Source organism: Spermophilus citellus (genome assembly GCF_964194105.1).
Source record: "Spermophilus citellus genome assembly, chromosome: 5".
Taxonomy (NCBI): Eukaryota; Metazoa; Chordata; class Mammalia; order Rodentia; family Sciuridae; genus Spermophilus; species Spermophilus citellus.
Window position 1 is genome coordinate 137,202,210 of NC_138186.1, and position 17,694 is coordinate 137,219,903.

The window sequence follows — 17,694 nt, forward strand, 5'->3', positions numbered from 1 at the left end:
AAAATTCAATCAAGAATAATATTACTTACATTTTTGGGGAAGGATTTTTAATACAGAATTTCCATCTGTGATATATTTAAATTCTAAGCCTCAGGCAACAATTTCAGAAAAGGGTCTCCTTTACCCTTTATTAGATACAAAATAAATAGTTCACTGGAGGGGTGGGGGCTTCTCCTCACCTTTTCACTTTTACAAAATATAAGGCTTGCTTTGCCATTCTTAAAATCACGCTAGCTACTCCTGCGCCCCTCCCCCCAGCAAACTTGGATATTGGCGTCAACATGTTTATCCCAACTTTAATTACTTGAATTATTTTGTATAAGTACATTTATCTAGTAAGGAGGACGGTGAGCTGCCCCAAAGACAGCCTGCAGTCAATAAGCGGAGAGCTGTCAATACTGAAATACAATACTAGTTTTGACACGTTGACAAAGGCAGGTTTTGCTATTTAGGACCACTCAGCCATTTTGACTGAATACATTAGGAGGGTAACCCTAGACCTGCTTATTGCCAAGGTACCTGAACAGTGATTTCTAAGTTAAGGTAGGAATCCCAGCATATCTCAAAACAGAGGCCTAACCCATCAAATCTATTAATTCATATTCACACTTAGGAAGTGAAAAGAACGCGCACAAGTTTTTTTAATGCATACTTTATTATGCATTCTTCCAGTCCTAAAAGGAGGGAGAGAATGTACTCCGTAGAAGCTTAAAACTTTATTTTTCATGACCTGTAGCATGTATTTAGGCTTTGGGTAGCTTTTGTGTAAAGCCAAGGCCCACTCTTTAATGGCTGAATGCATACATTTAAAAGCACATGGTGGATTAGCTGCTAGGAGAATTGCCTTTAAAAAAAGTAAAGTGAAAAACAGACAAAGAAATCTATAACCTTAGCAGTCTTTCACATTTGTTTAGACTGTTCTTGAGCCCGCTTCGAGCCGGTGACAAGGATCTCGAAAAGATGCACCTGAAACAGTATCTGCGGGCAGCTGCATTTGCCAAGCGGCTTTATTGCTGCTTTCCAGCGGCGAAGGCGCAGCAGCACTAACAGGGAAGCCAGAGCGAGCCTCCCCGGCAGCGGCGGCGGCGGCGGCGGCGGCGGCGGCACCGGCACCAGCGCAGTTTCCCCTCTCCCCAGCCCTGACTCTACGCGCACATGCGCACTGCGCCCGCAGCCCTGGACCATTTGTCAGGACTACTCGTGAGACGGAGAAAAAAAAAGAGAAAATTTGGGGGTAAGAAGCGGCTGATCGGATCTAATCTCTAATTAATCTGAAGATTTGTCCATGCAAAAGCCATTCATTTATTTTTCTGGGTGAGGATGAAAGTTAAGAGACCTATAGAGGGAAGGAAGCGCACCCTCGTCTTGTGAAACAGATCGGGGAGGGGAAGGACAGAAGGGGTTTCTCCCCCACTTCTCTGCGCCTCTGGGAAAGAGGAGAAAACTTAATCCCGGGAAAAAAAGTGGGCAAGTGACTCAGAAACGGCTGGAGGGGGAGTCTCTGGGCATCTCACTCTGAAGTAGTGAGTGCGAGTGTGAAAGAGGAACAAAAGAGAGAGAAAAGAGAAAGGAAAAAATGGGGGGGAGGAGAGACTTGTATTTTTTTTCTTTGCGCGCACACGGGGAAGGGTGTGGGGGGCCGTGCGGAAGGGAGCCGGGGCGAGACGGCCGCGTCGGGTTCTCGCCCGCGCGCAGGCGGCGGGATGCGTGTGGGCCCCCTCCCCCGCGCCCCCCGAGCTTGTCACTTTGGTCGCTTTCATGACACCGGGCGCGGGGTGGGGGAGCGCGGCGGCGCCGGGCTCCGCCGGGGTGCGTGTCCGGGTGGGCGCCGCGGAGCCGCAACCCGGGCGGCCAGCGCGGCGGCCGAGGCAGGGGCGCCGGCGGGGGGCGCGGGGGCGGCCGGGGCCGCGGATCGGTGCGGCGGGAGGCGCGAGCCCCGCGCGCCGCCCCTGCGGCCCCCTCCGCCCGTGTGGCCTTTGTGCCGGGCGCGCACCGGAGAGCGAGCGAGCGAGCGCGAGAAGTACAAGTACCGAGACCCAGGCAGTGGGAAAAGAGGCCGGGCCACTTTCTCCCTGCTCGGGCTGCGGAGAATGGACTGGTTGAATGTGCAGGCGCGTCTCCCCGGCGTGTGCTGTGTGTGCGCGGCGGAAAGGCCTCCCCCGACTCCCACCGCGCACACGCACACTCACACGCACGCACACACACACGGACCCGCGGCCAGGCTCGGCGGCCGAGAGTTTGCGTTTGCTTCCTCGCCGCCTCCCCATTCCCGACCGAGTGTGTGAGAATTTCATATAGATCAGCTCCAATTTCCGCCATTTTGGGAAAGTTGCACAAAAATAAACCCTCCGGTTTATTTCTGCCCGAGGCAGGAAAGTGCTTCGGGAAGCGAGGCGGCGCGGGCCGCGGCGGCCGTCCGCGCGGGGGAGGGCGCGGGCCGCGGGCCGGGCCGGGAGCCCGCGCCGTCGCGGCGTTCGCCCGCGCCGTGCCGTGCCGCGCCGGCCCGGGTGCGGGCGCGGGCGTGTGTCGGGAGGCGGCGGCCGCGGCGGCTGTGGTAGCGGCGGCCGCGCCGGGGCGGCGGGCTGCGCTTGGGGGAGGCGCGGGGCTGCTGTTCCTGCAACTTGTTTACGCCTGCCTTATATTGGGGAGACGAGCGGGGTCGCAGCCGGGGACGCCGCCCGCCTCGCGCCGCGTGCGTGTGCCATTCCGGAATAATGGGCTTTGCACACTCGCGTCCTGGGCCCGGCGGGCCGTCCTCGCGCCGCGGCGGCGGGGCGGGGGGAAGTAGAGGCCGGCGGGGGTGGGGATCGGGAAGCGCAGGAGCAGAGGCATCCGCCGCGCGCCCCGCGAGCTGGTGGGGGGAGGAGGAGGAAAACTTGAGAGCCCTGGAATGGGAGGGGGCGCGGTGGCACGGGCGGGGGGAGGGTGCAACTTCGGGACTGGTAAAACTTTAATTACCTTGAAAGAAAAAAAAAAAGGCCCTATGATTTTTAACCCCCGGTTCTGGTTAGAGCACGGCCCACAGCGCGACCGTGAGAGAAAGTTTAAAAGCGGGCGGTTTCCTCTCCGCCTTCCCCGCGCAGGATTGGGGGTGTCTGTCTGTCCATCTGCGCTGGGAGAGAGGTAGGGGTAACGAGCCGCACTCCCGGGTCGCGTGGACCGACTCTTGCCCCACCCTTCCACGGGGAGACGAAGGTAAACGTCGCTTCGGTTTCCCTTCTCAGTCCCCCTGCCGCCACCACCCCGCTTCCTTTTCCTCCCCCTCCCCGCCGATTTTTTGTGGGGACCCGAAAAACGGAGTCTCTTTCCTTATGCAACTTCCTCGGGCGCCGTGAGCACGGCCCTTCCCCCTCCCTGCATCCCTTGGCCCGCTCCTTGGCCACCTCGGGGCTACGGCCAGAAAAATGCATTCGAGATCATTCAAAGTGCACAGAAACAAAAACAGATTTTTAATTTTTCTAAGTTAAGGGAAACTGAGATGAGAAATAAGATTTGGGGTTGGGGGGGGGGGCTTCGGCTCGGGCCAGTGCGTTGAATTTTCATTTTGATTTTTCTAGATCGTGGTTTGTGATGTCTTCATTAGTGTTGGGAGCACGACAGTCTCTGTACTGGCTATCTCGGTCGCGTGGATTTTTGCGCAAGTTTTTAGAAAAACACTGACTCGAGTAGAAAGCATTTCTCCGGAAAGTTTCAAGTGCAGCAAAATAGCGAACATGCAAAATTGGCCAAGGGGAGACCTCTAGTGGTTAAACGCATCTTAAGTTCGGAAGGCCGAGAGCAAAGTTTGGCCTTTACTTGTAGCTACGTAGCCCGTTCAGACGTGGAAGTAATTAGAGGACCTGAGCGAGCAGCCAGATGTTGTGTGAAAAGATGCTGATCAGAAATAGAAAGTTTGTTAAATCCGAGAGCAATGAATTCTGAGGATTCAGGGCCGTAGTTTCCACTCGACATGGCTTATATGAGAAAAGCACTTTGCTTTTATTCTGGGTTTTGAGATTGGGCCCTCCTTGGAAAAGAAACAATTGTTTTTGTATTTGTCATCGTTCGTATCTTCCATCAATTTATATTCACAAGTCAAAGCAGACACTTTTCATTTTGAATGTTAATAAAAATAGAAAATGAAATATGTGTTTAAAACTTGGAAGAAATGGAAAAGATCTTTGAAATTTGCCTTTCATATGAATTGGTCATTTTATTCTCCCATAAGTATAACTTAAGGCTAGTATTTCATTTTTTAACTATATAGTTATATAGTCAAAATAAGTAGAACTTTCTAGTTAGATTGTAATTTTGTTTCACTGTAAAACGTTATTTATTAATACTTTGTATAATCTGTGATTTAATACACTGAAATATGTGGGTAAAAACTGCTTAGGTAATATCTAGTCTTTTGCCAGCATGTGTTTTGTCAAGTTTCAAGTATTTTAAAGATAAAAATAATGAAGGAAATTAAAATTAAAACTTTCATCTGGGCTGGAGATGTGGCTCAAGGGGTAGCGCACTCGCCTGGCATGTGTGCGGCCCGGGTTCGATCCTCAGCACCACATACCAACAAAGATGTTGTGTCCGCCGAGAACTAAAAAATAAATATTAAAAATTCTCTCTCTCTCTCTCTCTCTCTCTCTCTCTCTCTCTCTCTTAAAAAAAAACAAAAAAAAAACTTTCATCTGTTTGTCATTGGGTGAATTTAGGATATAAATGATTAAAATCAGTTTCACTTTATCTGGAACTATTTTATTTTAACATAAAATTGTGGTAGAATGTGGAATTATGCATGTCAGTGTTTGAAAATGTGAACTCATTACTTGTGGATTTGAAGGCTTCTTTTTGATGACAGTACTTTTGATTTTACTTTCCTCTTTTAAAATCAGTGCTAGATTCTTAAAAGAAGTCTTTGGGGTGCACAGCAATTGTGAAGATCACCAGACAATTCTGTGTTTCTTCACCACCACAAGGTAAGATTTGCTTGTTGATATAAATTGCTTGATGTACTTAAATGCTAAAAGCTGCTTTTGGAAATCAGAAAGGAGAGTATGGGCCAGGGTTAGCAGAAAAGCACAGGTTTGTGGGGGTTTCTTTGAATGAGTGAAAGTGATTGAGAGCTGAATGAAACAATAGGGAGAATGAAATTGTCCTGGATAATTGTGAGATCCACTTACTTCCTAGATTTTTTTCTTTCAGTACTGAGGTTTGAACCCAGGGGCACTTTGTAACTGAGCTATACACCCCCCACCCCAATCCCTTTTTACTTCTTAATTCTGAGACAGGATCTCACTAAGTTTCTGGGGGTCTTGCTAAGATGCTGAGCTGACCTCCTGTAATTGTTCTACCCTAGCTAGCCTCCTCAGTTGGTGAGCCATCTCCCTTGGCTTACTTAGTGGATTCTTAATTAGCATTTCAACACATTTTCTGAGAGTAAATTGTTTTATTCTTTGAATTTGGAAAAATAGGGTAACTGGAATTATAAAATAATGTAACTATTATGTAGGTATATAGTGATATGGAAGACTGTAGAACTTTTTGGGGGAGGGGGGTGCTATAGCGGACTGAACCAGGACCTTGCACATGCTAGGCTACGGCTCCAGCACTGAGCTATATGTCCAGCCATAAGATTTCGAACTTTTAAGACTGGTGAGATGGGGGGTCTGTAGTAAAATTTTGTAGGTAAAATTTACAATGAGAGTTTTGGAGTATTTAAATAACATTTAAGTAACTTCTATGGCTTGAATCCAAATAGGGCTGAGGTGTACCAGATAGCATGGCATAGAGTCATGGTGAGGCTCCAGTGAGTTACCTTGGTCTTGTCAGCATTTGAATATATCTCCATGGAGAATATCATTATTGTCCAGTATGGTCTTTTTAGTAATTTGGAGGGTAGGGGCTTACTTTCCATAGTCTAGGACCTATTTCTCAGGACAAAGAGATTCTATATATATTTAATATATATATTAAATATTTTGCTTTAGTTGTAGTTGGACACAATACCTGTATTTTATTTTTATGTGGTGCTGAGGATTGAATGCAGAGCCCTGCATGTGCTAGGTGAGTGCTCTACTGCTGAGCCACAATCCCAGCCCCCCTACCAAGATTATTCTTAGGCAGGGGGGGCAACCATTTGTGGGACAGAACATAGTGGTTTCTACTGTTAATACCTCTTTTGCTTTTTTTGTTTTTCCTCCTTAACTTTGTTTTCTCCTTTTCTGCTTGTTTCCTTCCTTCTCTGCTGTAAGTACTAAATTGGGTCACTAATTGTTCAGCACAAAGAAAATGTAACAGAGATTAGACTTACTTTTCTGAGCAAGACTAATAATCATCATTGGGCCAGGTATGGTCTAGAAGTCAAACCAAAAATTACCAGTATGAAAATGATTTTTAACAGGAGCTTATTGTCATTTTTGCTTGTGGGTTGGTTTGAGTAGTGTCATTATGAAGTATATAGATGTGGTCTCTGTAAATGTGTAGGTAATGCAGCGGAGACCCATGGGGCAAGACAACTACAAGATCATGCAGACAGAAGTAGGGTTGAAGCAGATTAGTAGGTGTTTCCTGGAAAGATGAGCTTCATGTTTGGACATGCTGAGCTGAAGACAGCCCTTGTTTTTCTTTTTGGGAGAGTCATTATAGCTTTGGATAGAATGTCAGAATAGGCATCAGAAGACAGAATTTTGTCACTTAATGTATATCACCTTGTGTAAGTCATATTACTTCCTTTAGCCTAGATTTCTTCATCTGGAAAATAGGAACAATAGTTACTTTTTTAAAAAATCTAAATATTAAATAACAAAAGATTCTGAAAACTTTAAAGAATTATTCAAACATGTGGTGGTTATATTATCATTGTGCCTTATCAGGCTTTGTGATGGGCAGAAGGTAGGTCGTCTAGGGCAGAACATGGTAATTTAATTCCTGGCCAAAGTTTTTAGATTGGCTTCTGGTATATGCATTATATATACCTGTCAAAAAATTTCCAGCAATATTTTTTTCCTCGAGCAAAAAGTAACTTATCGTTGATAGTATTGACTCTTGGAGGGGAGGAACATATTCTAACATGATACTGGGTACAAAGCCTAAAATTTATTTATCCCAGCCTAGTCATTTAATAAGGAGAAGGGGCAAATGAAAGAAAAACTTTAAAATGTTGCCTAATTGTGGAAATGGTAGGGTGGTTAAAGAAGAAGAGTAGGTGTGAAGGGAATTCACGTACTGTAATTAATATTTTTGTTGCGTGAGTCTGCTGGGAAAAGAGAATGAGAAAATGAGAAAATAGGTATCTGGGCTAGTTGTGATTTAAACTAATTATGTAGACCAGAAAATGATTCCCGTGAATGACTGGATTTAGGTAAAGATCCACATGGGCTCTTCCCACCTGTTTTCTAGACCCCTTTGCTACCACATTCTAATTATAGCCATGTCTCTAAAATCTAGATGGAAAAATACCTCACAGGTACTATTTGTCATTATATTTAATTTGATGATTCTGAATTTGACAAAATAAACTCTGGCATGTTTTAGTTTTATTTCATCTCTCTTTTATATATTATCCAATCAGTGTTTTACGAATTTAAAAACCCATTAGTGGAGGAAAGAAGAAATATGTCCTGTTTAATTAGTCCCTGAGTAATTGAGAGTTGGTTCCTGAATAATTTCTCCTGCTCTGTTTGCTAGTTTATTTTTAAGAATTATATACTATTTCAACCAACACGATTTGCTGTAGATGCAGTTAAGATGGGATATTTACAGAAGTTATTTTATGTGGTGTGGGATGAGAGTACTCTGGGGTTTTCAAGGATGTGACACTGAGTGATCCATCCAGCAGTGTTTCTAGTTAATTACCAAGTTTTTGTCCATCCTTATAGTATGAATTCTAAAAGACTAGATCTTTGCCCTTGTGGAGTTTTCTTGATCTTCTCCAGAAGTGGCCATAGCTCTGAATTCCACTAATAATACTGTAACAATTACACATGGTACTAGCAAAAAAGAAAAAGAGTTTTAGCAGCTGTGGAAGCCATTGAGCTAAGAAACATGGATTTGGGGGCTGGACGATGCAGGACCCTGGCTTGTAATCATGTACATGTGGCAGAGTACAGGATATTTCTTTTTTAATGATTAGCCTTCAGAAGCTAGTATGCAGCTTTTCACCTTTTGTCAAGGAATGCCTGAAATATGATTGAGAATGATGGATTGGGTTGACTTGTTCTCTTTGATCACTGCGTCGACAGGCGACTTTCTGGTGAATATCTCATTACTACTGTTCCTGTTTGCTATTATTGAGGTATTTGTTCCTCACAGGGATTTGGGGTGATTATAATATGGGTGAAGATATGTATTAAAATATATACTTATTTGTTTGTTTATTTCTGCAGTACTCAGATTGAACCTAGGGCATTGGACATGCTAGGCAAGTACTCTACCCACTGAGCCACACCCGTAGCCCCAAAGATACTCTATTTATATGATGTCTTGAAGTTCAAGGGATCTGCAGAAGATACATTTCTTAAGGGCTTCATTATCCAGTGGGGATGTTCTCAGGATTTCTCTTGACTGTGTCAAGTTTCTTAGTTGATGTATGTAGATATGAGTCAATAGAAGAGATGATGGATTAGTTAGTGTTGATTGTAGCAGTTATTGCAGGGAGCAGATGGAAAGAAACACCAGGAATTGGTACCTAACAACTAAATTTAATTTATTAGCTCTAAGAAATCCCCATTTAGGAAACAGGATAGTTTAGAGGAAAGAACAAGGAAATTTGAAGGGAATGTGAATTAAGTTGGGTAATATTTAAGGTGTTGAGTTTCTTCCTCAGAAGTGGATTTGGAATTAAGGGCTTGGATGGTTATTGTAAGGATTGCATGCATATTATATGAATACAGTAAAATGCCTTCTGTGTTATTCTTGTTTCTGTCATATTTACAGTCAGTACTTTGTATGGAGTCAACAAATACTATGCAAATCGATATTGGGGAGTGCTCCACACAGTCAACACTTGGAGTAGGATTGAATGAATGAATGTGTTGGGACTACAAGAAATAGAATATCAGTCCTTGCTTCAGCATGTTTATAATCTGGGGAGATAAATCATATACATAAAATGATAGTTTACAAAACAAAGCTGCAGTTAAATATGTGTGAATGGTAGAGATGAAGTCATGGGTACCATGGTAATACTGTGGTAACATATGTTCCTGTGATAGTGATGGGGCAGGTGGAGTAACCTCTGCAAAACACTTATAGTATTAATATTTAAGGTGAAGTATACTTTGAGTGCTCTCTGAATGTCAAGCATTAAGCTCAGGCTTTATTCATTCACTTATTTATTTATTCACCCCCCAAATACCTAGTGCTTACCTTCTGGATGTCCACATATTGCTCTAGGCAAGAGGTATTATTTCTACTACTTTCACTAATGTTGAACTTTGGGTATTATTATTTTTTTTCTATTAATGCAAACTCATGCTTGGAGATACTTAGTAACTTGTCTATATTTATATTATGCTGTTTGAAAGGGGTAGAACCAGGTAAAATGATATTGACATGGGATTATTTTGTTTTATCTTTAGGTTTTTGATTTTCAAAACAGTGGTTCCTAGGCTATTTCAAAGAAAACACATTTTCAGATTAATATATTTGCTCTTATACATGGCTTATACTAAGATGAACAATAATGAGCAAATATAAGAAAAATAAATGGGAATAAAATTCATCTTTTTATTTTTTTCCTTTCCTTTTTTAAACCAAGAATTGAGAAGATTCATTGTTGAGTTGTTTGGAAAAGAATACCTTGGGTGCCTTGGTGCAGCCTATAATCCTGGCAATTTGGAAGGCAGGAAGAATGCAAGTTCAAAGCCAGTCTCAGCAACTTTGTGAGACCCTAAGCAACTTAGCGAGATCCTGTCTCAAAATGAAAAAGATAAAAGGCTGTGCGGCTCAGTGGTTAAATGCCCCTGGGTACAGTTCTTGCTACCAAAAAACAAAACAACCCCCCCCCCCAAAAACAAAACAAAACAAAACAAAACAAAAAAAACCTCCTTGGTCTAATTCATGAACCCATTATAAAGCAGTCATCAAAAAGAATGGGATCTAAGTTTGCAGAGGGGACTCAAAAGTTGATGGAATTTACTCTGAAGCTAGGATTGTTAAAAGAAGTAAGAAAATAAAACAGAGATTATAATGGGGAGGAATGAAGGGCAGTTGTAGTATCCTAGAATCAAAATAAAAATGAAGATGAAATGTAAATAAGAAGATACTCAAAACAATACACTAATTCTGAATTACTGTAATCAGAGAGCCAGGGGCCATCTTTGCATGGTGGAACGGAGTCTCTTTTGCCTGGTTGGGTGGTTTCTCCCTGTTGTGTGCCTCACCCAGGTATCTGGGTCTGACTTAGCAGGATGCTACTACAAGCATTGATTAGAGGTAATAAACTTTTCCTTTTTTTTTTTTTTTTTCTTCAAATGGATATGGGGGATTGAACCCAGGGGCATGCTACCATTGAATTACATCCCAAGCACCGCCCCCACCTCCCCCCCCACCCCCCCACCCCCCGCCCAAAACACACACACACAAACTTTTAATAGTTTTTTAGTTGTAGATGGACATAGTACCTTTATTTTGTTTATTTAGTTTGTTTATGTGATGCTAGGGATTGAATCTAGTGCCTCATGCTTGCTAGGCAAGCCCTTTACTACTGAGCCACAACACCCAGCCCCAAGCCCTTTTTAAAACATTTTTTATTTTGAGACAGGGTCTCACTAAGTTGCCCAGGCTGGCCTTGAACTTGTAAGCTTCCTGCCTCAGACTTCCAAGTTGCTAAAATTATATGTGTGCATCACCACACCTGTTTGTTTCTCCTAACTTGAACTTTATTCAGTAAAATTTTTTGAGCACCTATACTGTCCCAGCCCTTTCAAGGTGGGACAACAGCTTTATGTTATATATAAATTTATGGAATTAAATTTGTTCAGGTTTTAGAACATTAATCTGTTGTGTACTGCCAACCTTCTTTAATAGGATGTTCAGGAAATATTTTGTATTTTTCCCCATGTGTTACACTGTTGCACCCTGAAGAATGAATTGAAATTTCTAAGTGGTCAATTTGGTCTGATTGTTAAATGATCTAAATAATTCACCCTGTTGATTTGTGGTCATATTTGGTGAACTTGAGGCTTATGTTGATAAGCAGGTTGGTCACAAATGATTATCAACATTAGCTGTAGGCATGACTTCTGGGAGAGAAATAAAATCTGATCAAATCTAACTTATGACATAAGAGAAATCAAGTGTAAATCTTAATTTTAGCTCTATGTTCTATAAAAAGTATGAAGCAGAATAAGTAAAAGAAGATACCACTTTTAGTGTTTTTGAAAAAAATTTATGAAGGGAAATAAAAAAGAACAAGGCACTACTTTTAGTTTTTCTTTTAAAATTTAAATTCATGCATATGCAGCAGAAGCATAGAAATATCTGTGTCAGACAGGTTCTTGTTCTTTTTATGGCCTTTGAATCCCTCTAATGGGTGTAAAATTTCTATTATTATCTTTCTAGTGTAGTATGTTGATGAGATAACATTTTTAAAGAAATTTCTGCGTCACATTGAGATATCTTGTAGTGCATACATTGAAGATGAACTTCAAATAAAAGCATTTGGTGAGAGTGTATTAAATAGGCCATAGGCCTGTTAGTGTCAGTTAGTGTGATTTCACTTTCTGTGTACATTTTTTTTTTTCTTGAAAGGCATTTTTCATTTTCTGTTCCTCTTTTAGAGGAAGTCAGTAGGTGAGGTTACAGAATCTCAATAATTCATCCTTCTTAACAGTAACAAACAGGGGCAGGAAGTTGAGATTTTGTTAAGTTACCCTTGGTGTACTCCTTTGCACACCATCTCCATGGCAGCATAGATGAAAAATCAGATGAACCATTGCCACCTTATAAATAGGACCATTCTCACTAGAGTATGGTGAGGAGGTCAAGTGGGCGCTTTCTTGAGAAAGCATTGAGGAGGAAGCATTCTTCCTGCTGATTTTATATTTAAAGGTAGATGGATTAGTTGACGCTCAAGATCTGCTGTCCACGCGTGGTTGAGAATAGAAGACCCAGATTTTGAAGGCTTTGTTCTTGATAGGATTAAGATTTCCGTTCTCACATTGAAATAATCTAGAGTTTGCCAGCTTAAAATCTATGAACTTGGGCCCTCAGGGCAAAATTTCACATCTCTTTACCACAGATCTCAGTTCCAATATGTGTGTGATTCAGAGTTCTTATCAAGCAGGGTAAGTAGAATATCAAAGCTGGTATCTATCATGCTTGATTTGAAAGGAAAAATTTTCTTTGTAGCAATATGTGTTTGTTGAAAGATGCTTCAAGTGTTAGTTTGGATTTTTCTCATTCTTATTGAATAAGCCCGTTTAAGAGGTTTGAATTTAACTTCTTTTGATGTGTTCTTCACTGACGCTTAAATAAGGAGAGTTTCTTGGAGTGGTGATGTTATGCTTCTGCCAAGGAGGTAAATAAATAAATACTTAGCAGCCTAGTTGTTAGTTGGAATTTTCACTGGGGAATGTGAGACCGATGGACAAATAAATTTCTTTTTTTCTGATTTCCTGTCTTTCTTACCCTCCTCTCCATTAATCTGTCGTGTTTTCCCCTGTTTCATCCATTCATTTGATAACCTTTATCAATACCTACTGTGAATCTTCACAAGGGATTATAAAGCCCAGTTAATCAAGGTCTCCATCAGTACTTCTTGTATGCAGATGGTGATGACACAGTGTGATGATAATCAGGGTATCCACGCTGTCTTCCTTGCCTCTTCTCCTCATGTCTTAGGTGCACATACACAAACCAGGGCTTGTGTAGAGAAAGACTGGCCGGGTCACTGGAGCCTTGTGGGGAGGATCCTTAGCTTTCCTCTCTCCTCTTCATATCAGCCTCTTGCCGCGGTCCTTCCAGTGCATGCTGTCTGCCTCTGCACCCGCTGTCTGTCTCTTGAAGCGCATTCAGGAGCCACTGTTGGCATGTGAGGAGGTTTCAATGTTTTCAGAGCACAAACATCACAGTAAAGTTGCCAATGGCCTAATTAGTTGGGGTAGCTTTTTTATCTTAATTTTTATTATTATTATTTTTTGGTTGTCAAAATGTTCTTTTCTTTAGAAGAACGTGGGTAAGCTAATGCTTATTGATCTTACATTTAGGATACAAAGTCTCCCAAATCCACTCTGAAATCTACTTGTCCGTGACAACTCGGAGTCTTGCAGTTTTCTTAAACACTGCTCCCCCCACCCCCAATCTCTGGACTCCTGAAAATGTACATAGGGCTTAATGAAGCCAAGGTGTTGGCCTTTGCACAGGTATCATCTCCTGCCCTCTGTTATTGCACATACCTGGTGACCTGGTGGTTGGAGGGCGCATGGACACTGGAGAGAAGATTGTTTTCTTTTGTTCACAATCACTGAAACTCTTATAGACTGAGTGTCCTCTGTGTGCAAAGCATTCCAACTTGCATAATTTTTTTAAAAAAGTTTTTATATCTCTATGAAGTAGATATTTTAATCCACTTTACATCTGAAGGAGCTAAGGCTTGAGAGGGGAGGTCCCTGCCTATGGTGTACAGGTCGTAGTAAATCACGAGGCTGGGATGTAAATCCAGGTGCTGTGGCTGCAGAGCCTTTGCCTTTCACCATCTCATTGTCTTCTCTGTTGACGAAATTACAGCATCCTGGGCTCCGTCTTAAGAGATAAAAGTCTATTTCTTAATTTTCTTATTTGTAAAATGAGGAAATAGTTCTTATCAGTCTTGAAAGAGTTGTGGAGGTCAAGTAGGCTGGTATTGGTGAGATCCTTTAATATGACAAGGCATTAAGGAACCCCTTCTGTCCCAGCATCTCCGTGTTCCTTTAATGTGTATCAGTGTTAATGGGTTAGTCTGATTACCCCACTTGGCCTTGTATTGGTGGACACGGAGTTCTCTTAGTAAATGTTGGGTCCTTAGGTGTTGTAAAGGACACCATCACAGAGTACATCAAAAGCTGTAGGGCGGTCTCAGGATGCAGGGCCCATATCTTTTTCAGCATTATTTTCTCAAGTCTGAACTAAAAGAACATGCCTCAGTATGAGACGTCATAGGATTCCACACATGGCTGCAGTCTGGGAGCTAAGTCAGAAGGTAGCATCCTTCAAGTTGCATCCAACTTGAAGATGAATGACATCCACTCTGTAAAACACTACCTACTTTCATGTTATTTTCCACAGAGGGGTTTCTGTAGAACTCAGTGTGCTGTGACAGTGATTATAAGTCCATAGTGACTGTGGACTTAGTGCTACACAGGTGTCTGCACCACAGCCAGTGTGCATCTCCCAAAGGCTGCTGGGAAATTGCATGTCTTTTATCACTGAATATTTTATCTGGGATAGGAATGAATGGCTTTCTAAAAATTGTGTTTTGGGGAGCAGACTTTGGGAAATATTGTCCTAGTGTTTCATCTAGTCTTGTTTAAATGGAGTCATACCAGTGTGGTAGCTCATGACCACATGTGGGGCTTCTCTGGGGATTGGGTGGCTTCAGGCCTTTTTCACATGGCAGATCTTTCTACATTACTTCGGATGGATTGCTTTATGACAAAAATGGGGGTCTTTCTGGAGCTATTATTAATATCATTAATAATATAATACCTAATTTTAACATAGTAATCTTGACATCTTCTGATGTAGGTTTGAACACACGTGACTTACTATCTTGGATGTTATTGAAATGAGTTGACTAGCCAGGTGCTGTGATGCATGCCTGTAATCTCAGTGACTCAGGGGGTTCAGGTGGGAGGATAAAATGTTTAAGACCAGGCTTATCAATTTTGCAAGACCCTGTCTCAAAATAAAATGTTAAAAAACAGTTGGGAATGTAGCTCATTGATAGAGCATCCCTGAGTTCAATCCCTAGTACTGCAAAAATAAGTAAATTAATAAATGTTTGAATTAATTTTAAGTTAAAAATGAGTTGAAAAGAAAAACTGCTATTTAATTTTTTGATTGCTAAGGAGCTCTTCTTATGAACCCAGATAATTGTTAAAGTCAATAACTATAATAAGAAGTTAACATTATATTTGACTGTTGTCTACAGGATAGCTAACGTATTACTTGGTTTATCTAATCTTCACCATTACTCAGTAAAGAAAGATTCTGTGATCCTCTACATTTTACAGAGGGGAAATTGATTAAGTGACTAACTCATCCACAGTCACAGAAGAAGCAATTGTCAAACTTTGGGAAGTGGAATGAAGAGGAGGAGTGGAAAGTACTAGTTTTGGGAAGGGTAAAGGATGGAAAGGACTTGTGAGAGTACAGCAGGTCTGAAGGATACTTCGTGAAGTCATTTGATTCGTGCCTTTGAAAGATGCCAAGGAGCCAGAAGAGAGTGAGGATGGGGGTTCAGAGCAGTTCTGCATGTCACAGTGAGAGCCCTTTTAGTTGATATAACTGAAGAATGATATTAAGGACTTTTGAGTGTGTTTCTCTGTGCCAGGTGTAGCATTTGGTTGGTAACTGATGATTTCTATGAAATAAACCAAAAGCCTTCTTCAGTTAATGGCCTAACTGTAATCATCATGGCATCAAGGCCTTTGACTCCCACAGTGGAGGATGGCCTTTCTCATTGCCATGTTCCTCTTCTATACTGTTTTCATTTTTGTGTGTGTGTGTGTGCATGATAATGATTTTAGCGTTAGCATTCTTGATTTGCTCTTTAGAGAAGATAAAGTTGCCCTCTTAACCAAAATCTGGAAGGCTTAGTTCATCAACACCAGGCCTGATATCTCATGCCTGTTATCTGAATGACACAATTTCAATCTGATTCTGGTTCTTAGAATTTTAATCTGATTCTGCTTTTGAGGTAATGTCTACTCCCATTTTATACTCTCAGCTCATAACCACAGTATCTTTGTACCTTAATTTTGAATTTGCACCAATTAGCTACAAAGCTATAAAATGCAACTCTAAAGAAAGAAAACATAAAATAATTACAACTATTTAGCTAGTCTTAATGGACATCAACTCATTGTTCTTTTAAATATAATTTGGGGAGAATGATGGGTTGAGCAGGAATAGGCTACTCTTAGTGCTTTTTCTCAGTGATCCTTGTTTTTCCCCATATCTGCAGGCTCAGACTCTTGGGGTGCAGACAGGGCCCACTCTTCTGCTTTGTGCCGTGTCCTGTTAGGTCACTTCTCCTCATCTCAGCCCAGGCAGGCTCCTCATTTTGAGTCTGCAGCAGGAGCTCAGCACATAGGGAGACTGTGCCCCTCACACCGACCCTCTCTGTTATCCACTCATGGCAGACAGGAGCAAAGAAATGGTATGAGGGAGGAATGATGAAGGACATAAACTCATTTTATGTCAAAATTAGATGCAGTAGATTCTTGACATTTGTGAGGGATATGGCCCAAGCCAGTTACAATTCAAAATTTAAAAAACATTGTAGCACATAATTCCTTCCAAAAAATTACTAAAAGTTTACCTGAAATATTTAAATGATCTTTCTAGACCCTTAACTGCTTCTCTCATTTGATGAGGGATATTGGTACTCTCTGGAGAACTTATTGACACAAATTCACATGTATTTTCTACTGATTTACTTTTGGAGCATTTGGTAGTTTTGTTCACACAGTGTGTCTGAGTCATTGCTTTTGACATTTCAGTCTTTAATTTATCTGAAACTTCTATTTTGTGGCTAGGGCCTATTACTTTCATAAACATTTCCATATTCCCCTCATTCTGTCATCAACTCTTAGACTCAACTAGCAGTTAATTCTGTTTGTTTCATTTCTTAAAAAGAAGCAGAGTTTTTATCACTTTATTTACAGTGTTCACAGCACTAAGACGGAGCACTGTGACTAAGAGTGTAACTGGACCTTGGCCAGGCCAGACTATCTTGCCCCTGCCCCTCTTTATGGTATGTGTGATTCAGACTCATGTCTATGTAAAACGGAAAATTATGAAATGTCACGAGAACCTCAGGTGTCACTCAGGAATAGTAGAAACCATCAATATACAGTCTGGGAATGCATACCTTGGTTGTGCAGGAGTGAACCCTACACTTCTTTTTCCCATTCAGCTGTTGAGTTGATGCACATGCACATATAGTTAACACCTACTAGTAAACTTACCCAACAGCATTGCAGAAGTTGATTTCCCTTAGTGACTATTAGGTGATAGATTCAGTTTTTGACATCAGTTAACAAATTTCATGATAAACATATGTATGTTATAAAAGGCATGTCTTATTTTTAAATTTTTTGTGGTATTGAGGACTGAACCGAAGGACAGTCTACCACTGAACTATACTCCCAACCCTTTTTTATTTTTATTTTGAGACAGGATCTAACTGAGTTGCTCCAGCTGGCCTTGAACTTTTGATCCTTCTGCCTCAGCCTCCAGAGTAACTGGAATTATAGGCATGTGCCACCACATCCAGCTTATAACATAATTTTAAATAAACATGAAACAGGATTTAAAAACTTACATTTTTATAATTAAGAAAAATTTAAATATGTTCAAAAGGGACATAAAAATGTGCAAAGAGAAGGCTTCCTCCCATGACTGTCCTTTAGCAAACCATTGCTGCTTCTTGGATATAGAAGTGGTTTTTGACAAATCCTTCTGGAGTTGGTCTATACATATAAGCAATATATATATTATATTTATCTGTTT

General features: G+C 41.6%; 1 protein-coding gene across 8 annotated transcripts in view; it reads left to right on the forward strand.

Annotated features, from left to right (window-relative positions):
• The first annotated feature begins 1,108 nt into the window (after positions 1-1,108).
• Positions 1,109-17,694, forward strand: part of L3MBTL3 (L3MBTL histone methyl-lysine binding protein 3) — a 109,453-nt gene continuing 92,867 nt past the window's right edge. For 3 of the 8 annotated variants that reach the window (XM_081295823.1, XM_081295829.1, XM_081295830.1), the window contains exons 1-2: positions 1,109-1,234; positions 4,872-4,955. The gene's annotated coding sequence lies outside the window, so the exon portion shown is untranslated. Of the gene's footprint in view, positions 1,235-2,178; positions 2,282-2,488; positions 2,508-3,012; positions 3,196-4,871; positions 4,956-17,694 lie in introns of those variants that run through there. The other 5 variants (XM_081295825.1, XM_081295826.1, XM_081295827.1 and 2 more) reach the window with 5 other exon arrangements.